General features: G+C 35.5%; 1 protein-coding gene and 1 non-coding gene across 2 annotated transcripts in view; one reads left to right on the top strand and one right to left on the bottom strand.

Annotated features, from left to right (window-relative positions):
- Window positions 1–7,109, top strand: part of SPIN4 (spindlin family member 4) — a 230,652-nt gene extending 223,543 nt beyond the window's left edge. Inside the window, exon 3 of the transcript XR_009006741.1 lies at window positions 5,927–7,109. The gene's annotated coding sequence lies outside the window, so the exon portion shown is untranslated. The remainder of the gene's footprint in view (window positions 1–5,926) is intronic.
- LOC114238841 (U6 spliceosomal RNA) lies at window positions 4,603–4,709 on the bottom strand. Its single transcript, XR_003624104.2, has one exon. It is a non-coding gene; the product is annotated as a U6 spliceosomal RNA (small nuclear RNA).
- Window positions 7,110–20,932: the final 13,823 nt, after the last annotated feature.

The raw sequence follows: 20,932 nt of genomic DNA, 5'->3' as shown, positions 1-20,932 counted from the left end.
TCTAGAGAATTTTTAATTTCATTTTTTTGTTGTTCATCATTGTTTGTTTGCTCTTTAGTTCTTCTAGGTCCTTGTTAAACGTTTCTTGTATTTTCTCCATTCTATTTACAAGATTTTGGATCATCTCTACTCTCATTACTCTGAATTCTTTTTCAGTTAGACTGCTGATTTCCTCTTGATTTGTTTTTTTCTGGTGGTTTTTACCTTGCTCCTTCATCTGCTGTGTGTTTCTCTGTCTTCTCATTTTGCTTAACTTACTGTTTTTGGAGTCTCCTTCTCGCAGGCTGCAGGTTCATAGTTCCCGTTGTTTTTGGTGTGTGCCTCCAGTGGCTAAGCTTCATTCAGTTCATTGTGTAGGCTTCCTGGTGGAGGGGACTGGTGCCTGTCTTCTGGTAGATGAGACTGGATCTTGTCTGTCTGGTGGGCAGGACCACATCTGGTGGTGTGTTTTGTGATGTCTGTGACCTTATTGTGATTTTAGGCCCCCTCTCTGCTAATGGGTGGGGTTGTGTTCCTGTCTTGCTACTTGTTTGGCATAGATGTCCAGCACTGTAGCTTGCTCGTCATTGAGTGGGGCTGGTTCTTAGCATTGAGATGGAGATCTCTGGGAGAGCTTTCACCATTTGAAAGTACATGGAGCCTGGGCGTTTCTTTTAGACAAATGTCCTGAAATTGGCTCTCCCACTTCAGAGGCACAGGCCTGATACCTGGCCAGAGCACCAAGACCCTGTTATCCACACGGCCAAGTACGTGGGGAGTTTTTTGCCTTTTGGGAAGTCTGAGGTCTTTTTCCAGCATTCTGTTGGTGTTCTGTAGTAGTTGTTCCACATGTAGATGTATTTCTGATGTATTTGTGGGGAGGAAGTTTATCTCCATGTCTTACTCCTCCGCCGTCTTGAAGGTCTCCCCAGCTGACTGATTTTTAACAAGGTGCAAAAGCAATTTAACGATAGAAAGAGAGTCTTTTTAACAAACGATACTGGAACAACTGTGGCAGGCTCTACGAGTGCATGAAGATTCCCGTAGCCCAAAGCCAACAGCCATCTCTTTGTCTCCACCTGTCCGGCTCCGAGGAGGAAATGGGCAACCCTGGCCCTGTTTTAAGAGTTTGAGACATAGCAGTGGACAAAACAAAATCTTTCTTTAACACATGGTCTTTTATCTTTCAAGTAACCTTCAGTCCAATAGCAAAGATATAAGGTGGGTATAAAATGTTACATAAGAACATAAAAAAAGTGTGATAAATATCATTAAAGTGTTAGAGGAATGAATATGTACTATATGACAAACTGTGTAGTTTGTCTTTAGACAACAACAAAAAATACAACTGTATATAAATTTTAGGTATATGATAATGCCCCCTAGTCCTTGCTCTCTCACTAGGCCCCAAGTCCTGAACCAAGAATTATATTATTCCGTAATGACATTGGGCTTTTAACATACAGTAAGAGAGAGAGGCTCAGCCCTGGTCTAAAACCTGGAGATAGAACATTAAACAATCTAAACAAAATCCCTGCTCTCTTAGAGCATATATCCTAATGGGAAGAGGAAGACAGCCACCACCACATTTATATCCCTGGCCTTTAGGCCTTATATTGTCTCATCGTGATTTGGAAATATCTCACAACTTTTTATTCAGACATAGCAAAGTTTCACTCTAGTTCTATCACTGTTTTAGAGGTTAAGTGTACAGCAGTGAGCAAAATATGGAACTATGTTTCAGTGGGAGGAAGACAGAAAAAAAGATCAATGTAGAATTCTGTGTTCACCAACTATGCCTTTACCCCCTAAATTTCTGGACTCTTCGACTAGAACCAAGTTTCAGACTATTCCATGATAATATTGATATCATACCTGGTTGCTTTGAGTCAGAGGGAGGCTCAACCTTGACCAAGCAGTGAACAAAACTGCCAAAGTCTCTATTCTCTTGAAACTTACATTCATTCTATTGGGAAGAGCCAGACAGTCAGCCCCTTCTCCTTGGACCACCAGTCTAGAATCAGGTCTTATATTGTTCCTTGGTGATATCAGATTTCTCTCATATTCTTACACTAAATCAGAGACAGGACCACACAATGGTCATGACACTGTTTTAGGAGAGGAAAATAGCCAGAAACAAAATCCTTGCTCTCATAGTGCTTACAGCTTACATCATGCTGGGTGGAGATAGATTCCCATCTTCTTCCTCCCAACACACTTTATACATACGTCAGGCTGTGATGATTGCTTTGAAAAAAGGTAAAGCAGGGTAAGTAAAGTGACAGAATGGTGTCTTGGGCATGCTATTCTATATATATGGATAGAGAAGTCCTCTCAGAACAGACAACATTTGAGTAAACACCTGAATAAAGTGAGGGTGCAAACCATGTTGCTGATGCCTTCAGATATAATGTGCCAGGAGGTTTGTGATAGCAGCCTAGTGTGGCCAGATTGGAAGTGAGCAAGGAGGAGAATGAGAGGAGACGAGATCAGAGAGTTTGTCAAGGGCCAGATCCATGTACAAATCTTATGGACCACTGTAAAGCATTTGGAATTTATTCTCAGCGAGATAGGAGATCATTTGTTTTGAGCAAAAATATGAAAAGTGTCCCAGTTTCACTCATTAAATAATCTGATTTAAAATAACTCCTTCATCATCAAACAAGATCTCACTTGTGCTTTGTCTCCTTTGCTCCATTGGACTATGGGTCTTCTTTTCTCTTTGACACCCCTGGAGAACCCACCACTTCTACTGTATCCATGCCCTGGCTCTGCCAGCTTGCTGACTCTGACTCCCGGCTTCTTCAGATAAGGAGATTGAAGAGAGATGAAGTCAAAATGAGTATTCAAGCTTGCATACCTCCAGAATTCCACCAGACAGTCTTGAATGATGTGGTAAAAATGTCAGAGACTGGAACAAAGGATTCTAGCTGAATGGTTGCAACAGAAGTTCACACAGAAATTTGTAAGCTAATAATTTTTAGAAATGAATGTTAAGGAGCATTGTGAAGAAGAATTAATATTGCGGCTGATTAACTATGTAAGGAAAGACCTCTGGATTATGATTTATCTGTGGAGATAAGAGAGTTAAGGTGTGGGGTGGGGATGGGCAAGATTTTGAGAGCGTGAATTTAAAAGGAAAGAACACAGAATCAAAGGCTAAACTAGTAAATATAGGTGTAAAATGGTCTTCCGTTTATCTCTTTTAGTCTGTTTCCGAACAGGCTCAAACCCTGAGAATGAGATGTAAAAGATCTATATTGTCCATTGTTTGGACAAAATCTTTTTTATAAAGGTAGAGAAAAATTATCAATAAATTGGCTCATTATTTTCCTGAACTAATTAATTCTGTTTCTGGATTTACTCATGACTGCTTAAACTATATTCAGGGTTTTTGAAAATGAAAAGAATTCATGTTTTCTTTCCTTCACTTATTTTCCACATCCACCATTCATTAAGTATTCATAACATAAAGAATATAGGCTCGTTTTTAAAGACATCTTCCAAATTATTCCCAAAGAAAGCTACATACATATGTGTTTCTCACAAATCAGGCTTTCTGCTGTAGTTACTTTGATTAGTACTTGGTTACTTTATCTTTCATTTATTCATAGAATGAAACAAAATGTGCAAGACATTTTTCTAGAGGGTATGTTGGAATATCATGAAGAATAACACATAGTCTTTTATCCTTCAAGTAGCCTTCAGACTAATAAGGTGTGTATAAAACTGTACAAAACAACGTAAAAGGAATGTGATAAGTATCATTAAAGTGTTAGAGGGGTGCATATGCACCATGTGAATTCAGATGTATTAGTGTATAGTCAGGGTTCTCCAGAGAAACAAAACAAATAAGATTCATTCATTCATTCCTTCATTCATTGTAAGAATTATCTCATGTGATTATAGAGGCCAAGAAGTCCCATGACGTCTTTCTTGGTTGTAGAAGGTTCAGATGCAACAATAATTCATGTTAGACAATTCATGTTAGAAGGAATATCTTGACTTGACCCCTAGAAATTTCACTGAAGTAGAAGGCCCCTGAATTTTAGTTGGATTTATTTCTCACCCTCTAACATGCAAATGTCTTACTAATGAATATAGAGAAGTTGCTACTTCTTGATCACTAGGTCCAATCAGCATAATGTCATCAATGTAATGGATTAGTGTGATATTTTGTGGCAGGAAAAGGTGAACAAGCTCCCTGTGAACAAAATTATGACATAGGGATGGAGAGTCGTCATACCGTCTCAGGTAGGACAATGAAGGTGTATTGCTGGCCTTACTAGTTGAAAGCAAACTACTTCTGGAGGACCATATGGACAAGAATGGAGGAAAAAAATCATTTATTAGATCAATAGATACACACCAAGTATCAAGGATTATGTTAACTTGCTCAAACAATGAAACCACATCTGGTACATGAGCTTCAATTGGCGTCACCACCTGCTTAAGCTTATGATAATCCACTAACATTCTTCAAGATCTGTCTTCTGCACAGGCCAAATAGGAGAGTTGAATGGACATGTGCTAGGAATCACTACTCCTGCACATATTAAGTCCTTGATAGTGGCACTAATCTTTGCAGTCCTTCCAAGAATGCAGTATTCCTCTTTTTTTTTTTTTAATATGGAATGCTTCATGAATCTGTGTGTCATCCTTGCGCAGGGACCATGCTAATCTTCTCTGTATCTCTCCAATTCTAGTATATGTGCCGCCGAAGCAAGCACAGATATTCCTCTTAATTTACTAGTTTCTCAGTTAGAGGCAATTCTAATGGCTTCCACTTAGTCTTTCCACCTTTATATTCCTCATTCCACAGATCAGGAAACCTATGTGGGGATTCTGCCAACTGCTAAGTATGTCTATTCTAATAATGCATTCTGGAACTGGGGAAGTAATCAGGGGATGAGTTCAGGAACACACTGGGCCCATTGTTAGACAGATCTGAACTAAAACTCCATTGTTCACCTGACCTTCATTAGTGGTTCTTTTGGAGCGTAGTATACTTCCTCATGGGTCAAAATGTGTATCTCACTTTCAGGAGCCTGTTAGCACTTGTGTCTAGTTGTTAGTCTAGAAGCAAAAGTGGGTGATGGAGGTGGATCCTTAGGAAAATCAGCATGGCAACTATCTCAAAGGAGGTCATTGCCATTTCCTCAAGCCGTCCAAGTTAATCCTCTCAGATAGAGGCGGAAAGGCTTATTCTACTGTTGGTGGGGAGATCAATACCACAGGGGATGGGGATTCCCCTTCCACTGGGAATCACGAGGTCACTTCCACTGAGATTGTATAGGCAACTTCCACTGGGAACGGGGAGGCCTCTTCCACTAGCAATAAAAACTCATCAGGATTTAAAGGTTCAATGTCTCCAGCTTCATGAGATCTTCCCACACATTCCAATCTCAATTTACAGGATACTATTATTTCCCAGTATATGACCTCACTTTAACAGTAGACAAGGCTGGGAGTTCAACTAACACTCTAATTTAGCCAATACAAGATGAAGTTTTGCACATAATTTTCAACAATTTCAGCCCTCTGACTACAGGAAATAAGGGACTCCTTCAGGGTACACATAGAAGATCTTAGGTTGTTATGCACCTCTTGAACTGAAATTTGAGTCCCTGAGCTCATTCTTTTCTTTCACCACTTTATCTAGAAACATTAGGGGTAGTCAGTTTTCTAAAAATGTTTGAAAGCTTCATATATATTATCTCATTATCTTATTTAAATCTAATCAAATTAGAGAGTCAATTCCAGAAACCCCAGAACAGTTTCAGAAAACTCATATTTAAAATTATTTTACTCTTTAACCACTCTCTGTACCAAAATCTATTTTACTCAGAGATCTCCAGAGGAAAAAAAACCCAATAAGACATTTATTTGTTTATCTATTTATTTATTCATTCATTCATTCATTTATTCATTTATTTATTTATTATAGGAATTGTTTAAAGTGATTACAGAGGCCGAGAAGTCCCACAATCTACTGTCTACAATACAGAGACCCAGGAAATCCAGTGGTATAATTCAGTCTGAGTCTGAAGACCAGAGAACCAGGGAGCCAGAGGTTTAAGTCACAGACCGAGTTTTAAGGCCTGAAAATGAAGAGCATCAATGTCTGAAGATGGATGTCCCAGCTCAGGCAGAGAGAACAAATTTGCCCATCCTCTTCCTCATTGTTCTACTCAGGACCTCAATAGATTGGATGTTTCCCAAGAGCATTGATGATGATGATCTTCATTACTCAGTCTAGCAATTCAAATGCTAATCTCTTCCATAAATACCCACAAAGATCCACCCAGAAATAATGTTTTACCAGATATCTGGGCATCCCTTAGCCCAGTCAAGTTGACACGTTAAAATTAATCATAACAGCAAGTAAAGGAGTTTCTCATTGATGCTTGCATAGTCCTGACATGGCAAGTTATATATACTTTTTAGAAATGTATAATTACATATATTATAAAGCATAGATCTTCAGTGTATAACTCCCTGACTTTCAACACATGCATATACCCGTGTAACCTGTAACACTATCAATATTTCCATAATTTCAGAAAGTTCCCTGATGTCTAGTCATAATCAATTACCTGCCATCATCTGACCAGCCCCTTTTCTGATCTTTTTCCACCACAGATTAATTTTGCCAGTTTTAGAACTTATATAAATGGAATGATACATATATAGTATAGTATTGAGTCTGGCTTGTTTCACTGAGCATTTATGTTTTTGAAATTTATGTATGTTGAAGCAGATATCAGTAATTTGTTCCTTTTGATTTTATAATATCCCATTGTATAAATATATCACAACTTGTTTATCCATTTCCCATTACTGGATATTTATATCGTTTCAAGTTTTCATTAGGTATAAGCACACCTAAGCCCTAAGGATAAGATGCTATGAACTTTTCTGTACAAGTATTTATGTAGTCATATTTTTTTCACGGGTAAATGTATAGGTGTTTAATGGCTATGTTGTATTGTAAATGTATGTTTAACATTTTAAGCACTGACACACTGTTTTCCAAAGTACTTTTATAATTTTATACATATACTAGCCAAGTCTGAGAGTTCCAGTTGCTCTATATCCTTGTCAGTCATTGATTTTAAGCATTACAGTGGATATGTAGTTGTGTCTTTTTTTTTTTTTTGGAAAGATTAAAGATTTTTAGTTGCAATAAAAATATATATATCACAAAATTTGCCATTCTAACCATTTTTATGTACAATTCAATGACATTAATACACAATTCACACAATTATGCAGCCTTCACCACTATCTGTCTCCAAAACTTTTTATCATCCTCAAACAGAAACTCTGTAACCACTCAACAGTAACACCCTATTATCCCCTCTCCCCAGCCCCTGGTAAGCTCTAACATACTTTCTGTCTCTATGAATTTTCCTATTCTAGATACTTCATAAAAGTGGAATCATACAATATTTGTCCTTTATAGTCTGGTTAGTTTCACTTAGCATGTTTATAAGGGTGATATATGTATCAGAACTTCATTCCCATTTATGGTTAAATAATATCCTATTATATATATATATATATATATATATATATATATATATATACACATACAACATTTTGTTTATCCATTTATTTGTTGATGGACACTTGGGTTAGTTCTACCTTTTGATTCCTGTGAATAATGCTGCAATGAATATTTATATACAAGTATCTATTTTTAATTCCTCTGAGTATTATACGTAGGAGTGGACGGCTAGGTCAAACATTTCCATAGTGGCTGTATCCTTTTACACCCCCACCAGCAACATATGAAGATTGCAATGTCTCCATGTTCTCATGAACACTTTTTTTTCTTTCTTTTAAATTACAGCCATCTTACTAAGTGTGAAAAGATTTTGTAAGTGTGAAACTTATTTTGGTTTTGGTTTGCATTTTGCTAATAACTAAGAAGGTTGAACATTTATTCAGTGCTAATTGATTATTTGTATATCTTCTTTGGAGAAGTGTCTATACAAGCCCTTTGCCTATTTTAAATTGTTTTCTTTTTTGTTGTTGAATTTTAAGATTTCTTTATATATTTCAGATATTAAACCCGATTTTTTGTGTGCTGAACTTGTGGTAGTTTACAACTTTGTTGTATTTGTTAAATAGTCGTAATACCTTTCTTGTGGATTCTTTGAAATTTTCTAATACAGGTATGTCATCTAGAATAGAAATTACCTTTACTTTCCAACTCAGATGCCACTTACTTATTTTACTTGTCTAACCAGTCTGGGTAGAACTTTCAGTAAATTGTTCAATAGCAATGGTGAAAGCAAGCATTCCATTGATTAATTTGCATTAATTTGTCTGTATGATGTAAGATAGTGGTCTACTTACAGTATTTTGCATGTGACTGTCCAGTTTTACCAACACCATTTATTGAAGATACTTTCCATTCTCCATTGTATGTTCTTTGCTCCTTTATCATAGATTAATTGACCATAAGTGTGTGGGTTTATTTCTGGGCTCTCAATTTTGTTCTATTGATCAGTGTGTCTGTTTTTCTGCCAATACCATGCTATTTTCATTATTGTATCTTTGAAGTATAATTTGAAATCAGGGAGTGTGATACCTCTAGCTTTTTCCTTTTGTTCTCAGGATTGCTTTGACTATTTGGGGTCTTTTGTGATACCATATAAATTTCAGGAATTTTAATTCTATTTCTGTGAAAAATGTCATTGGGATTTTCACAGGGATCACACTGAATATGCAGATTGCTTTAGGTAATATGGACATTTTAACAATATTAATTCTTCCAATCCATGAGCATAGAAAAGATTTTCCATTTCTTTGTGTCTTCAATTTCTTTCAAAAATGTCTTATTATTTTCAATGTACAGGTTCTTTACCTCCTTGGTTAAATTTATTCTTTATGTTCAAATTCAAAATAGGATTGTTTCCTTAATTTCTCTTTCTCTTTTTACTGTATACAAGCACAGCAGATTTTTTTATTATTTATTTTATAACCTGCAAGTTTATTGTATTCATTTGTTCATACTAATCTATTACAATTTTTGTATTTCTGTGGTATCAATTGTAACTAATTTTTCATTTCGGATTTTCTTCATTTGAGCTTTTTCTCTCTTTCTTTTAGACAGTCTAGATAAAACTTTGTCAATTTTACCTTTTCAAAGAATCACCTATAGAACAAACAAAACCCAAAGTTAGTAGAAGGAAAGAAATCATAAAGATCAGAGCAGAAATAAATGAAATAGAAACGAAGAAAACAACAGCAAAGATCAATAAAACTAAAAACTGGTTCTTTGAGAAAAAGAAAATTGATAAACTTTATACCAGACTCATCAAGAAATAAAGGGAGATGACTCAAATCAGATTAGACATGAAAAAGGAGAAGTTACAACTGACATCATAGAGATACAAAGTATCATAAAAGATTACTACAAGCAAGTATATGCCAATAAGATGGACAACCTGGAAGAAATGGACAAATTCTTAGAAAAGCACAACGTTGCAAGACTGAACCAAGAAGAAATAGAAAATATGAACAGACCAATCACAAGTAATGAAATTGAAACTGTGATTGAAAATCTTCCACCAAACAAAATCCAGGACCAGATGGCTTCACAGGTGAATTCTTTCAAACATTTAGATAAGAGCTAACACCTATCCTTCTCAAACTCTTGCAAAAAATTGCAGATGATGGAACACACCCAAACTCATTCTGCGAGGCTACCATTACCCTGATGCCAAAATCAGACAAAGATATCACAAAAAAGAAAACTTGAGGCCAATATTCCTGATGCACATAGACGTAAATATCCTCAACAAAATACTAGCAAACAGAATCCAACAATATATTAAAAGTTTCATACACCATGAGCAAGTGAGATTTACTCCAGGGATGCAAGGATTCTTCAATATATGCAAATCAATCAATGTGATACACTATATTAATAAATTAAAGAATAAAAACCATATGATCATCTCAGTAGACGCAGAAAAAGCTTTTGACAAAATACAACACCCATTTATGATAAAAACCGTCCAGAAAGTGGGCATAGAGGGAACCTACCTCAACATAATAAAGGCCATATATGACAAACCCACAGCAAACATCATTCTCAATGGTGAAAAACCAAAAGCATTTCCTATAAGAACAGGAACGAGACAAGTATGTCCACTCTTGCCACTATTATTCAACATAGTTTTGGAAGTCCTAGCCATAGCACTCAGAGAAGAAAAGAAATAAATCCAAATTGGAGAAGAAGAAGTAAAACTGTCACTGTTTGCAGATTACATGATACTATACATAGAAAATACGAAAGATGTTACCAGAAGAATACCAGAGCTAATCAAAGAATTTGGTAAAGTTGCAGGATACAAAATAAATACACGGAAATCTCTTGCATTCCTATACACTAAAAATGAAGGGGGGGTAAAGAGAAATTAAGGAAACAATCCCATGTACCATAGCAACAAAAAGAATAAAATACCTAGGAATAAACCTACGTAAGGAAGAAAAAGAGCTGTACTCAGAAAACTATAAAACACTGATGAAAGAAATCAAAGATGACATAAACAGATGGAGAGATATACCATGTTCTTGGATTGGAAAAATCAGTATTGTGAAAATGACTATACCACCCAAAGTAATCTAAAGACTCAATGCAATTCCTGTCAAATTACCAATGGCATTTTCAAAAGAACTAGAACAAAGTTTTTTTCAGTTTGTATAGAAACACAAAAGACCCTGAAGAGGCAAAGCAATCTTGAGAAAGAAAAATGGAGCTGGAGGAATCAGGCTCCCTGACTTCAGACTAAACTACAAAGCTACAGGAATCAAGTCAGTATGGTACTGGCACAAAAATAGAAATATAGATCAATCGAACAGGATAGAAAGCCCAGAGGCAAACCCACGCACCTATGCTCACCTAATCTATGACAAAAGAGGCAAGAATATGCAATGGAGAAAAGACAGCCTCTTCAATAAGTGGTGCTGGGAAAACTGGACAGCTACATGTCAAAGATTGAAATTAGAACACTCCCTAACACCGTACACAAAATAAACTCCAAATGGATTAAAGATCTAAAAGTAAGACCAGACACTCTAAAACTCTTAGAGGAAAACAAAGGCCAAACACTCTTTGACAGAAGTCACGGCAAGATCTTTTTGACCCACCTCCTAGAGTAATGAAAATTAAAATAAAAATAAACAAATGAGACATAAATAAACTTAAAAACTTTTGCACAGCAAAGGACACCATAAACAAGACAAAAATACAACCCTCAGAATGAGAGAAAATATTTGTAAATGAAGCAACTGACACAGGATTAACCTCCAAAATATACAAGCAGCTCATACAGCTCAATATCACAAAAACAAACAACCCAATCCAAAAATGGGCAGAAGACCTAAATAGACATTTCTCCAGAAAAGACATATAGATGGCCAACAAACACATGAAAAGATGCTCAGCATCACTAATTATTAGAGAAATGCAAATCAAAACCACAATGAGGTATCACCTCACACTGGTCAGAATGGCCATCATCAAAAAATCTACAGGCAATAAATGCTGGAGAGGGTGTGGAGAAAAGGGAACCTTCATACACTGTTGGTTGGAATGTAAATTGATACAGCCACTATTGAAAACAGTATGGACGTTCCTTAAAAACTAAAAAGGAACTACCATATGATCCAACAACAGTCCCACTATTGAACATATACCCAGAGAAAACCATAATTCAAAAATATGCATGCACCCCAATGTTCATAGCAACACTATGTACGATAGCCAGGATATGGAAGCAACCTAAATGCCCATCAACAGGGGAATGGATAAAGACGTGGTACATATATACAACTGACAATATATACAATATTACTCAGCCATAAAATGGAATGAAATTGGGTCATTTGTAGAGACATGGATGGACCTAGAGAGTGTCATATAGATTGAAGTAAGTCAGAAAGAGAAAAGCAAATATCTTATAATAACGCATATATGTGGAATCTAGAAAAATGGTATAGATGATCTTATTTGCAAAGCAGAATTAGAGACATAGACGTAGAAAACAAATGTATGGATACCAAGGGGGAAAGGGGTGGGGAGGGAGGAATTGGGAGACTGGGATTGACACATATACATTATTGATACTACGTATAAAATAGACAACTGATGGGAACATACTCTATAGTGCAGTGAACTCTAGCTAATGCACTGTGGTAACCTAAATGAGAAGGAAGTCCAAAAGTGATGGGATATCTGTGTGTGTATGACTGATTCATTTTGTTGTGCAGTGGAGGCTAACACAACATTGTAAAGCAACCATACTCCAATAAAAATTAATAAAATCCCAATATTATGAGATTTAATCTTTAATGTAAAGGGTATGAGAAAGCCAGAGAGCAGATTTAAAAAAAAAAAAAGAATCAGGTATAAGTTTCATTGATATTTTCTAGTATCCTTTCAGTTTCTATTTCATTAATTTCTGCTCTGATTTTTATTTCTTTCCTTCTACTGATCTGGGGTTAGTTTGGTTTTTTTTTCTATTTCTTTTAGGTATAAGGTTAAATTGTTTATTTGATATTTATCTTGTTTCTTGCAGTAAGCCTGTATTGCTATTAACCCCTCTTAGTACAGCTTTTGCTGCATCTCATAGATTTTGGCATGTCATATTTTCATTTTTAATTGTCTTCAGATATTTTTAAAACTTTCTCTTTTGATTTATTTGTTAACCCAGTAGCATGTTGTTTAGTATCCACATATTTGTGATTTTTCCAGTTTTCTTCTTGTACTTGATTTTTATTTTCATACCATTGTTGTTGAAAAAGTTGCTTGATATGATTTCAGTCTTTTTAAATTTATTGAGACATTTTGTGCCCCAACATATAATTGATCCTTGAGAATGTTCCCTGCACACGTGAGAAGAATGTGTATTCTGCTGCTTTTGGATGGAATGTTCTATAAATATGTATTGTCAATTGATCTAATGTTCCATTTAAGGCCATGGTTTCCTTGTTGACTTTCTGTCTGGATGATCTATCTTTTGATGTAAGTGGAGTGTTAAAGTTCCATACTATTATTGTGTTGCTATCAATTTCTCCCTTTAATGGTGTTAATAATTGCTTTATATATTTTGGTACTTTTATGTTAGGTGCATATATATTAATAAATGCTATGTCTTCTTTTTTTTTTTTTTTTCAAACATCTTTATTGAAGTATAATTGCCTTACAATAGTGTGTTAGCATCTGCTTTATAACAAAGTGAATCTGTTATACATATACAATATGTTCCCATTTCTCTTCCCTCTTGCATCTCCCTCCCTCCCACCCTCCCCATCCCACCCCTCTAGGTGGTCACAAAGCACCGAGCTGATCTCCCTGTGCTATGCGGCTGCTTCCCACTAGCTATCTATTTTACATTTGGTAGTGTATATATGCCCATGACACTCTCTTACCCTGTCACATCTCACCCCACCCCCTCCCCATATCCTCAAGTCCATTCTCTAGTAGGTCTGTGTCTTTATTCCCGTCTTGCCACTAGGTTCTTCATGGCCTTTTTTTTTTTTTTTCCCTTAGATTCCATATATATGTGTTAGCATACTGTATTTGTTTTTCTCTTTCTGACTTACTTCACTCTGTATGACAGACTCTAACTCCATCCACCTCATTACAAATACCTCCATTTCATTTCTTTTTATGGCTGAGTAATATTCCATTGTATATATGTGCCACATCTTCTTTATCCATTCATCTGTCGATGGACATTTAGGTTGCTTCCATGTCCTGGCTATTGTAAATAGAGCTGCAATGAACATTTTGGTACATGACTCTTTTTGACCTATGGTTTTCTCAGGGTATATGCCCAGTAGTGGAATTGCTGGGTCATATGGTAGTTCTATTTGTAGTTTTTTAAGGAACCTCCATACTGTTCTCCATAGTGGCTGTATCAATTTACATTCCCACCAATAGTGCAAGAGTGTTCCCTTTCCTCCACACCCTCTCCAGCATTTATTGTTTCTAGATTTTTTGATGATGGCCATTCTGACCGGTGTGAGATGATATCTCATTGTAGTTTTGATTTGCATTTCTCTAATGATTAATGATGTTGAGCATTCTTTCATGTGTCTGTAGGCCATCTGTATATCTTCTTTGGAGAAATGTCTATTTAGATCTTCTGCCCATTTTTGGATTGGGTTGTTTGTTTTTTTGTTATTGAGCTGCATGAGCTGCTTGTAAATCTTGGAGATTAATCCTTTGTCAGTTGCTTCATTTGCAAATATTTTCTCCCATTCTGAGGGTTGTCTTTTGGTCTTGTTTATGGTTTCCTTTGCTGTGCAAAAGCTTTTCAGTTTCATTAGGTCCCATTTGTTTATTTGTGTTCTTATTTCCATTTCTCTGGGAGCTGGGTCAGAAAGAATCTTGCTGTGATGTATGTCATAGAGTGTTCTGCCTATGTTTTCCTCTAAGAGTTTGATAGTGTCTGCCCTTACACTTAGGTCTTTAATCCATTTTGAGTTTATTTTTGTGCATGGTGTCAGGGAGTGTTCTAATTTCATACTTTTACATGTTCCTGTCCAATTTTCCCAGCACCACTTATTGAAGAGGCTGTCTTTTCTCCACTGTATATGCTTGCCTCCTTTATCAAAGATAAGTTGACCATATGTGTGTGGGTTTATCTCTGGGCTTTCTATCCTGTTCCATTGATCTATATTTCTGTTTTTGTGCCAATACCAAACTGTCTTGATTACTGAAGCTTTGTAATATAGTCTGAAGTCAGGGAGCCTGATTCCCCCAGCTCCATTTTTCGTTCTCAAGATTGCTTTGGCTATTCGGGGTCTTTTGTGTTTCCATACAAATTGTGAAATTTTTTGTTCTAGTTCTGTGAAAAATGCCAGTGGTAGTTTGATAGGGATTGCATTGAATCTGTAGATTGCTTTGGGTAGTAGAGACATTTTCACAATGTTGATTCTTCCAATCCAGGAACATGGTATATCTCTCCATCTATTTGTATCATCTTTAATTTCTTTCATCAGTGTCTTATAATTTTCTGCATACAGGTCTTTTGTCTCCTTAGGTAGGTTTATTCCTAGATATTTTATTCTTTTTGTTGCAATGGTAAATGGGAGTGTTTTCTTAATTTCACTTTCAGATTTTTCGTCATTAGTGTATAGAAATGCAAGAGATTTCTGTGCATTAATTTTGTATCCTGCTACTTTACCAAATTCATTGATTAGCTCTAGGAGTTTTCTGGTAGCATCTTTAGGATTCTCTATGTATAGTATCATGTCATCTGCAAATAGTGACAGCTTTACTTCTTCTTTTCCGATTTGGATTCCTTTTATTTCTTTGTCTTCTCTGATTGCTGTGGCTAGGACTTCCAGAACTATGTTGAATAATAGTGGTGAGAGTGGGCAACCTTGTCTTGTTCCTGATCTTAGTGGAAATGGTTTCAGTTTTTCACCATTGAGGACAATGTTGGCTGTGGGTTTGTCATATATGGCCTTTATTATGTTGAGGAAAGTTCCCTCTATGCCTACTTTCTGCAGGGCTTTTATCATAAATGGGTGTTGAATTTTGTCAAAAGCTTTCTCTGCATCTATTGAGATGATCATATGGTTTTTCTCCTTCAATTTGTTAATATGGTGTATCACATTGATTGATTTGCGTATATTGAAGAATCCTTGCATTCCTGGGATAAACCCCACTTGATCATGGTGTATGATCCTTTTAATGTGCTGTTGGATTCTGTTTGCTAGTATTTTGTTGAGGATTTTTGCATCTATGTTCATCAGTGATATTGGCCTGTAGTTTTCTTTCTTTGTGACATCTTTGTCTGGTTTTGGTATCAGGGTGATGGTGGCCTCGTAGAATGAGTTTGGGAGTGTTCCTCCCTCTGCAATATTTTGGAAGAGTTTGAGAAGGATAGGTGTTAGCTCTTCTCTAAATGTTTGATAGAATTCGCCTGTGAAGCCATCTGGTCCTGGGCTTTTGTTTGTTGGAAGGTTTTTAATCACAGTTTCAATTTCAGTGCTTGTGATTGGTCTGTTCATATTTTCTATTTCTTCCTGGTTCAGTCTCGGCAGTTTGTGCATTTCTAAGAATCTGTCCATTTCTTCCAGGTTGTCCATTTTATTGGCATAGAGTTGCTTGTAGTAATCTCTCATGATCTTTTGTATTTCTGCAGTGTCAGTGGTTACTTCTCCTTTTTCATTTCTAATTCTATTGATCTGAGTCTTCTCCCTTTTTATCTTGATGAGTCTGGCTAATGGTTTATCAATTTTGTTTATCTTCTCAAAGAACCAGCTTTTAGTTTCATTGATTTTTGCTATTGTTTCCTTCATTTCTTTTTCATTTATTTCTGACCTGATCTTTATAATTTCTTTCCTTCTGCTGGCTTTGGGGTTTTTTTGTTCTTCTTTCTCTAATTGCTTTAGGTGCAAGGTTAGGTTGTTTATTCGAGATGTTTCCTGTTTCTTGAGGTAGGCTTGTATTGCTATAAACTTCCCTCTTAGCACTGCTTTTGCTGTGTCCCATAGGTTTTGGGTCGTCGTGTCTCCATTGTCATTTGTTTCTAGGTATTTTTTGATTTCCCCTTTGATTTCTTCAGTAATCACTTCGTTATTAAGTAATGTATTGTGTAGCCTCCATGTGTTTGTATTTTTTACAGATCTTTTCCTGTAATTGATATCTAGTCTCATAGCGTTGTGGTCGGAAAAGATACTTGATACGATTTCAATTTTCTTAAATTTACCAAGGCTTGATTTGTGACCCAAGATATGATCTATCCTGGAGAATGTTCCATGAGCACTTGAGAAAAATGTGTATTCTGTTGTTTTTGGGTGGAATGTCCTATAAATATCAATTAAGTCCATATTGTTTAATGTATCATTTAAAGCTTGTGTTTCCTTATTTATTTTCATTTTGGATGATCTGTCCTGCTATGTCTTCTTGACGGATTGTTCCCTTTATCATTATATGACATTCAACTTTGTCTCTTGTTAACTTTTTGGCTTGTAGTCTATTTTGTCTGATATGAATATAGCTACACCTGATTTCTTTTGGCTGCCATTCGCTTGCAGTATCATCTTCAATCCCTTCACTTTGAGTCTATGTTTGTCTTTAGAGCTGAGATGAGTCTTCCATAGGCAGTGTATTATTGGGTCCTGTTTTTAATCCATCCAGTCACTCTGTGTCCTTTGCTGAATTTAATGCATTTACATTTAGGGTAATTTATTACTACATACAGACATAGTTCTGCCATTTTATCTTTTGTTTTCTGGCTCTTCTGTATCTCCATTACTTTTTTTTTCTTGTGTTCCTGTCTGCCATTTTAGTTTGGTGTTTTCTGATGTTTTCCCAACTTCCTCTTTTTTATATTTTATGACTCTGCTCTATGTTTATGTTTTGTGGTTACCCTGAGGTTTGCATATAACTTCTCATAGATAAAATTGTCCTTTTTATGCCGACAACATCTTATTTTCATATACCTATACAAGTTCCAAGCTTTTCTTCTTCCCCTTTTATGTTTTGTTGTGTTAAATTATCCATTTTTATGTTGTGAGTTTGTTAGCAAACTGAGATAGCTATAGTTATTTTTCCTTCTGTTATTGATTTCATTCCATTTTAGTAATTAAAGATACCTTATATGATTTCAATACATTTTAAAATATTGAGAATTGTTTTGTGGCTTAACATTTGGTCTATCCTGGAGAATGTTTCATGTGCACTAGAGAATAATGTATATTCTGCTGTTTTTGGATGGAATGTTCTAAATCATTCTAATTGGTTTATAGTGTTGTTCAAATCCTCTATTTTCTATTGACATTCTGCTTAGATATTCTATACATTTTTAAATGTAGTGTATGTAAGTCTCCAAGTATTATTGTATGACTGTTGATCACTCCCTTAAATTTTTAAAATATTTTATTATTTTTATAAAAATTGTATATATGTAAGATGTATAACACGATATTTTGATATGTAAACATTGTGATGATTACTACCAGGCAAGTTGATTAAAATATCCATCACCTCACATACTTACCATTTTGTGTGTGGGGGTGGGAAAACAAAAGCTACACTCAGAAAATTTCAATTATACAGTACAGTATTATTAATGATAGTATCATGCTGTACATTAAATCTCTGGAGGTTATTTATCCTACATAACTGAAACTTTTTATCCTTTGACCGACACATCCTCATTTTTCCCACTCCCCATCCCCTGGCAACCACAACTCTACTCTCTATATTTATGAATTCCACTGTTTTAGATTCCACATATAAGTGCAATCTTGCAGTTTTTTTCATTCTCTGTCTGAATTATTTCAGTTAGCATAATGTCCTCCTGATATATCCATGTTGTGGCAAATGGCAGGATTAAATTTTTACAGAATAAATAATATTCCATGTATTATTTATTCCACAAATAATATCACATAGATATATGTGTGTGTTTCACATTTTTTAAATCTATTATCCATTGATATACACTTAGGTTGTTACCATATCTTGGCTACTGTGAGTAATGCTGCAATGACCATGAGACTGCAGACACCTCTTCAGCATATTTCTTTTATTTCCCTTGGAAATATACCCAGTTGTGGAATTGCTGTACGAATTGACATCCCTACCAAGAGTGTACAAGGGTTCCTTTGCTCCACATCCTTGCCAACACCTGTTACCTTTTTTCTTTTTCATAATAGCCATCCTAATACATGTGAAATAACTCACTGTGGTTTTGATTTGCATTTCCCTGACAATTAGTGATGTTGAGCACATTTTTATATACCTGTTGGCCATTTGTACATCTCTAGAAAAATGTTTATTCATGTCATTTGCCCATTTTAATTAAGTTGTTTGTGATTTTGCTCTTGAGTTGTGCAAATTCCTTATATATTTTGGATATTAAACCCTTATGAGAAATATGGTTTGCAATTATTTTCTCTCAATTCATGGGCTGACTTTTAAATTTAGTGTTTTCTTTTTGAGGAAAGTTTTTTTAGTTTGATGTAGTCCCATTTGTTTACTTTTGGTTTTGTGCCTGTACTTTTGGTGTCATATCAAAAAATCATTGCCAAGACCAATGTCAATGAGATTTTCCCCTATTTTCTTCTTTATTGATTTTAAGGTTTCCGGTGTTATTTTTTTTTTAAGTAAAATTCCCATTTATTCTCCCACAACTGATGCCATTTTCATCTTCATGTGTAATAGTTTTCTTCAGTTTTATGTTTACTTTTTTTTTCACACACACACTGTATTTTATTTTTACAAGAGATAAATAGACTGACACCAAGCATTGTACATGGATGACCACAACAAAAGCAACAATGATTGCAATTACCAAACATGAAACACACTCATACTATGTCATAATATTGACATTCAGTCCAGTAATCCTCCACTGTAACAGCTCCTTTACTTTGCAGTGAAAATTGATTTGTATGTTCATTGCCTCTGAGTCCTTGTGGGATTTTTTTTAAATTCAAACAGAAAGTCAAAAAATTATACTCATCCTCATCAGTTCACCCAGTCCTATGTAATTAATTTTTTTTTCATCTTGATCTGTTTTTACCACTTTTATGAGTTCATCAGTTTCTCATTAGAGTTCTGAAAATGCTTACTCATTCAGTTCAGCAGTACAGTCAGTTACCAGAAACCTGTACTTGTCAGAGTCTTTTCCATGAATTTCTTGAAGATGAAACCCTTTTATAGGAACATATTTGTAAAAGCATCAGAGTACACCCAGAAATGTCTGTAAATGACAAAAGACTTAAAAATGACCATGGCTAAAGATTTGATGAAAGTTCATAATAATGCAGTTGACAAGAAAATTAGTTATTTCTGAGATATACATTTTAAAGTAATAACTAGGATTATGACTTATAACATTATACAAGAACATATAAGATTTTTAGAAATTTCATGTAATGTCTGAAACATTTATATTAACATATTTCCATACCAATAACCCAATGAAAATTTAGTATTAGTTGTTCTAGTGTTTTGTTTCTTTATGCTGCAGGTTCTTATTAGTCATCAATTTTATACCCATCAGTGTATACATGTCAACTCCAATCGCCCAATTCAGCATACCACCATCCCCACCCCACTGCAGTTTTCCCCCCTTGGTGTCCATATGTCTGTTCTCTACATCTGTGTCTCAACTTCTGCCCTGCAAATGGACTCATCTGTACCATTTTTCTAGGTTCCACATACATGCGTTAATATACGATAGTTGCTTTTCTCTTTCTGACTTACTTCACTCTGTATGACAGTCTCCTTTTTATGGCTGAGTAATATTCCATTGTATATATGTACCACATCTTCCTTATCCATTCGTCTGTTGATGGGCATTTAGGTTGCTTCCATGACCTGGCTATTGTAAATACTGATGCAATGAACATTCATGTACATGTGTCTTTTTGAACTATGGTTTTCTCTGGGTATATGCCCAGTAGTGGGATTGCTGGGTCATATGGTAATTCTATTTTTAGTTTTTTAAGGAACCTCCATATTGTTCTCCATAGTGGCTATATCAATTTACATTCCCACCAACAGTGCAAGAGGGTTCTCTTTTCTCCACACCCTCTCCAGCATTTGTTGTTTGTAGATTTTCTGATGGTGCCCATTCTAACTGGTGTGAGGTGACACCTCATTGTAGTTTTGATTTGCATTTCTCTAATAATTAGTGATGTTGAGCATCTTTTCATGTGCTTCGTGGCCGTCTGTATGTCTTCTTTGGAGAAATGTCTATTTAGGTCTTCTGCCCATTTTTGGATTGGGGTGTTTGTTTCTTTAATATTGAGCTGAATGAACTGTTTATATATTTTGGAGATTAATACTTTGTCTGCTGATTCGTTTTCAAATATTTTCTCCCATTCTGAGGGTTGTCTTTTCGTCTTATTTATGGTGTCCTTTGCTGTGCAAAAGCTTTGAAGTTTCATTAGGTCCTATTGG

The sequence above is a fragment of the Balaenoptera acutorostrata genome, chromosome X (assembly GCF_949987535.1).
Source record: "Balaenoptera acutorostrata chromosome X, mBalAcu1.1, whole genome shotgun sequence".
Classification (NCBI taxonomy): domain Eukaryota; kingdom Metazoa; phylum Chordata; class Mammalia; order Artiodactyla; family Balaenopteridae; genus Balaenoptera; species Balaenoptera acutorostrata.
Note: the sequence above shows the minus strand (reverse complement) of the source record. Positions and strands in the feature narration are given on the sequence as shown.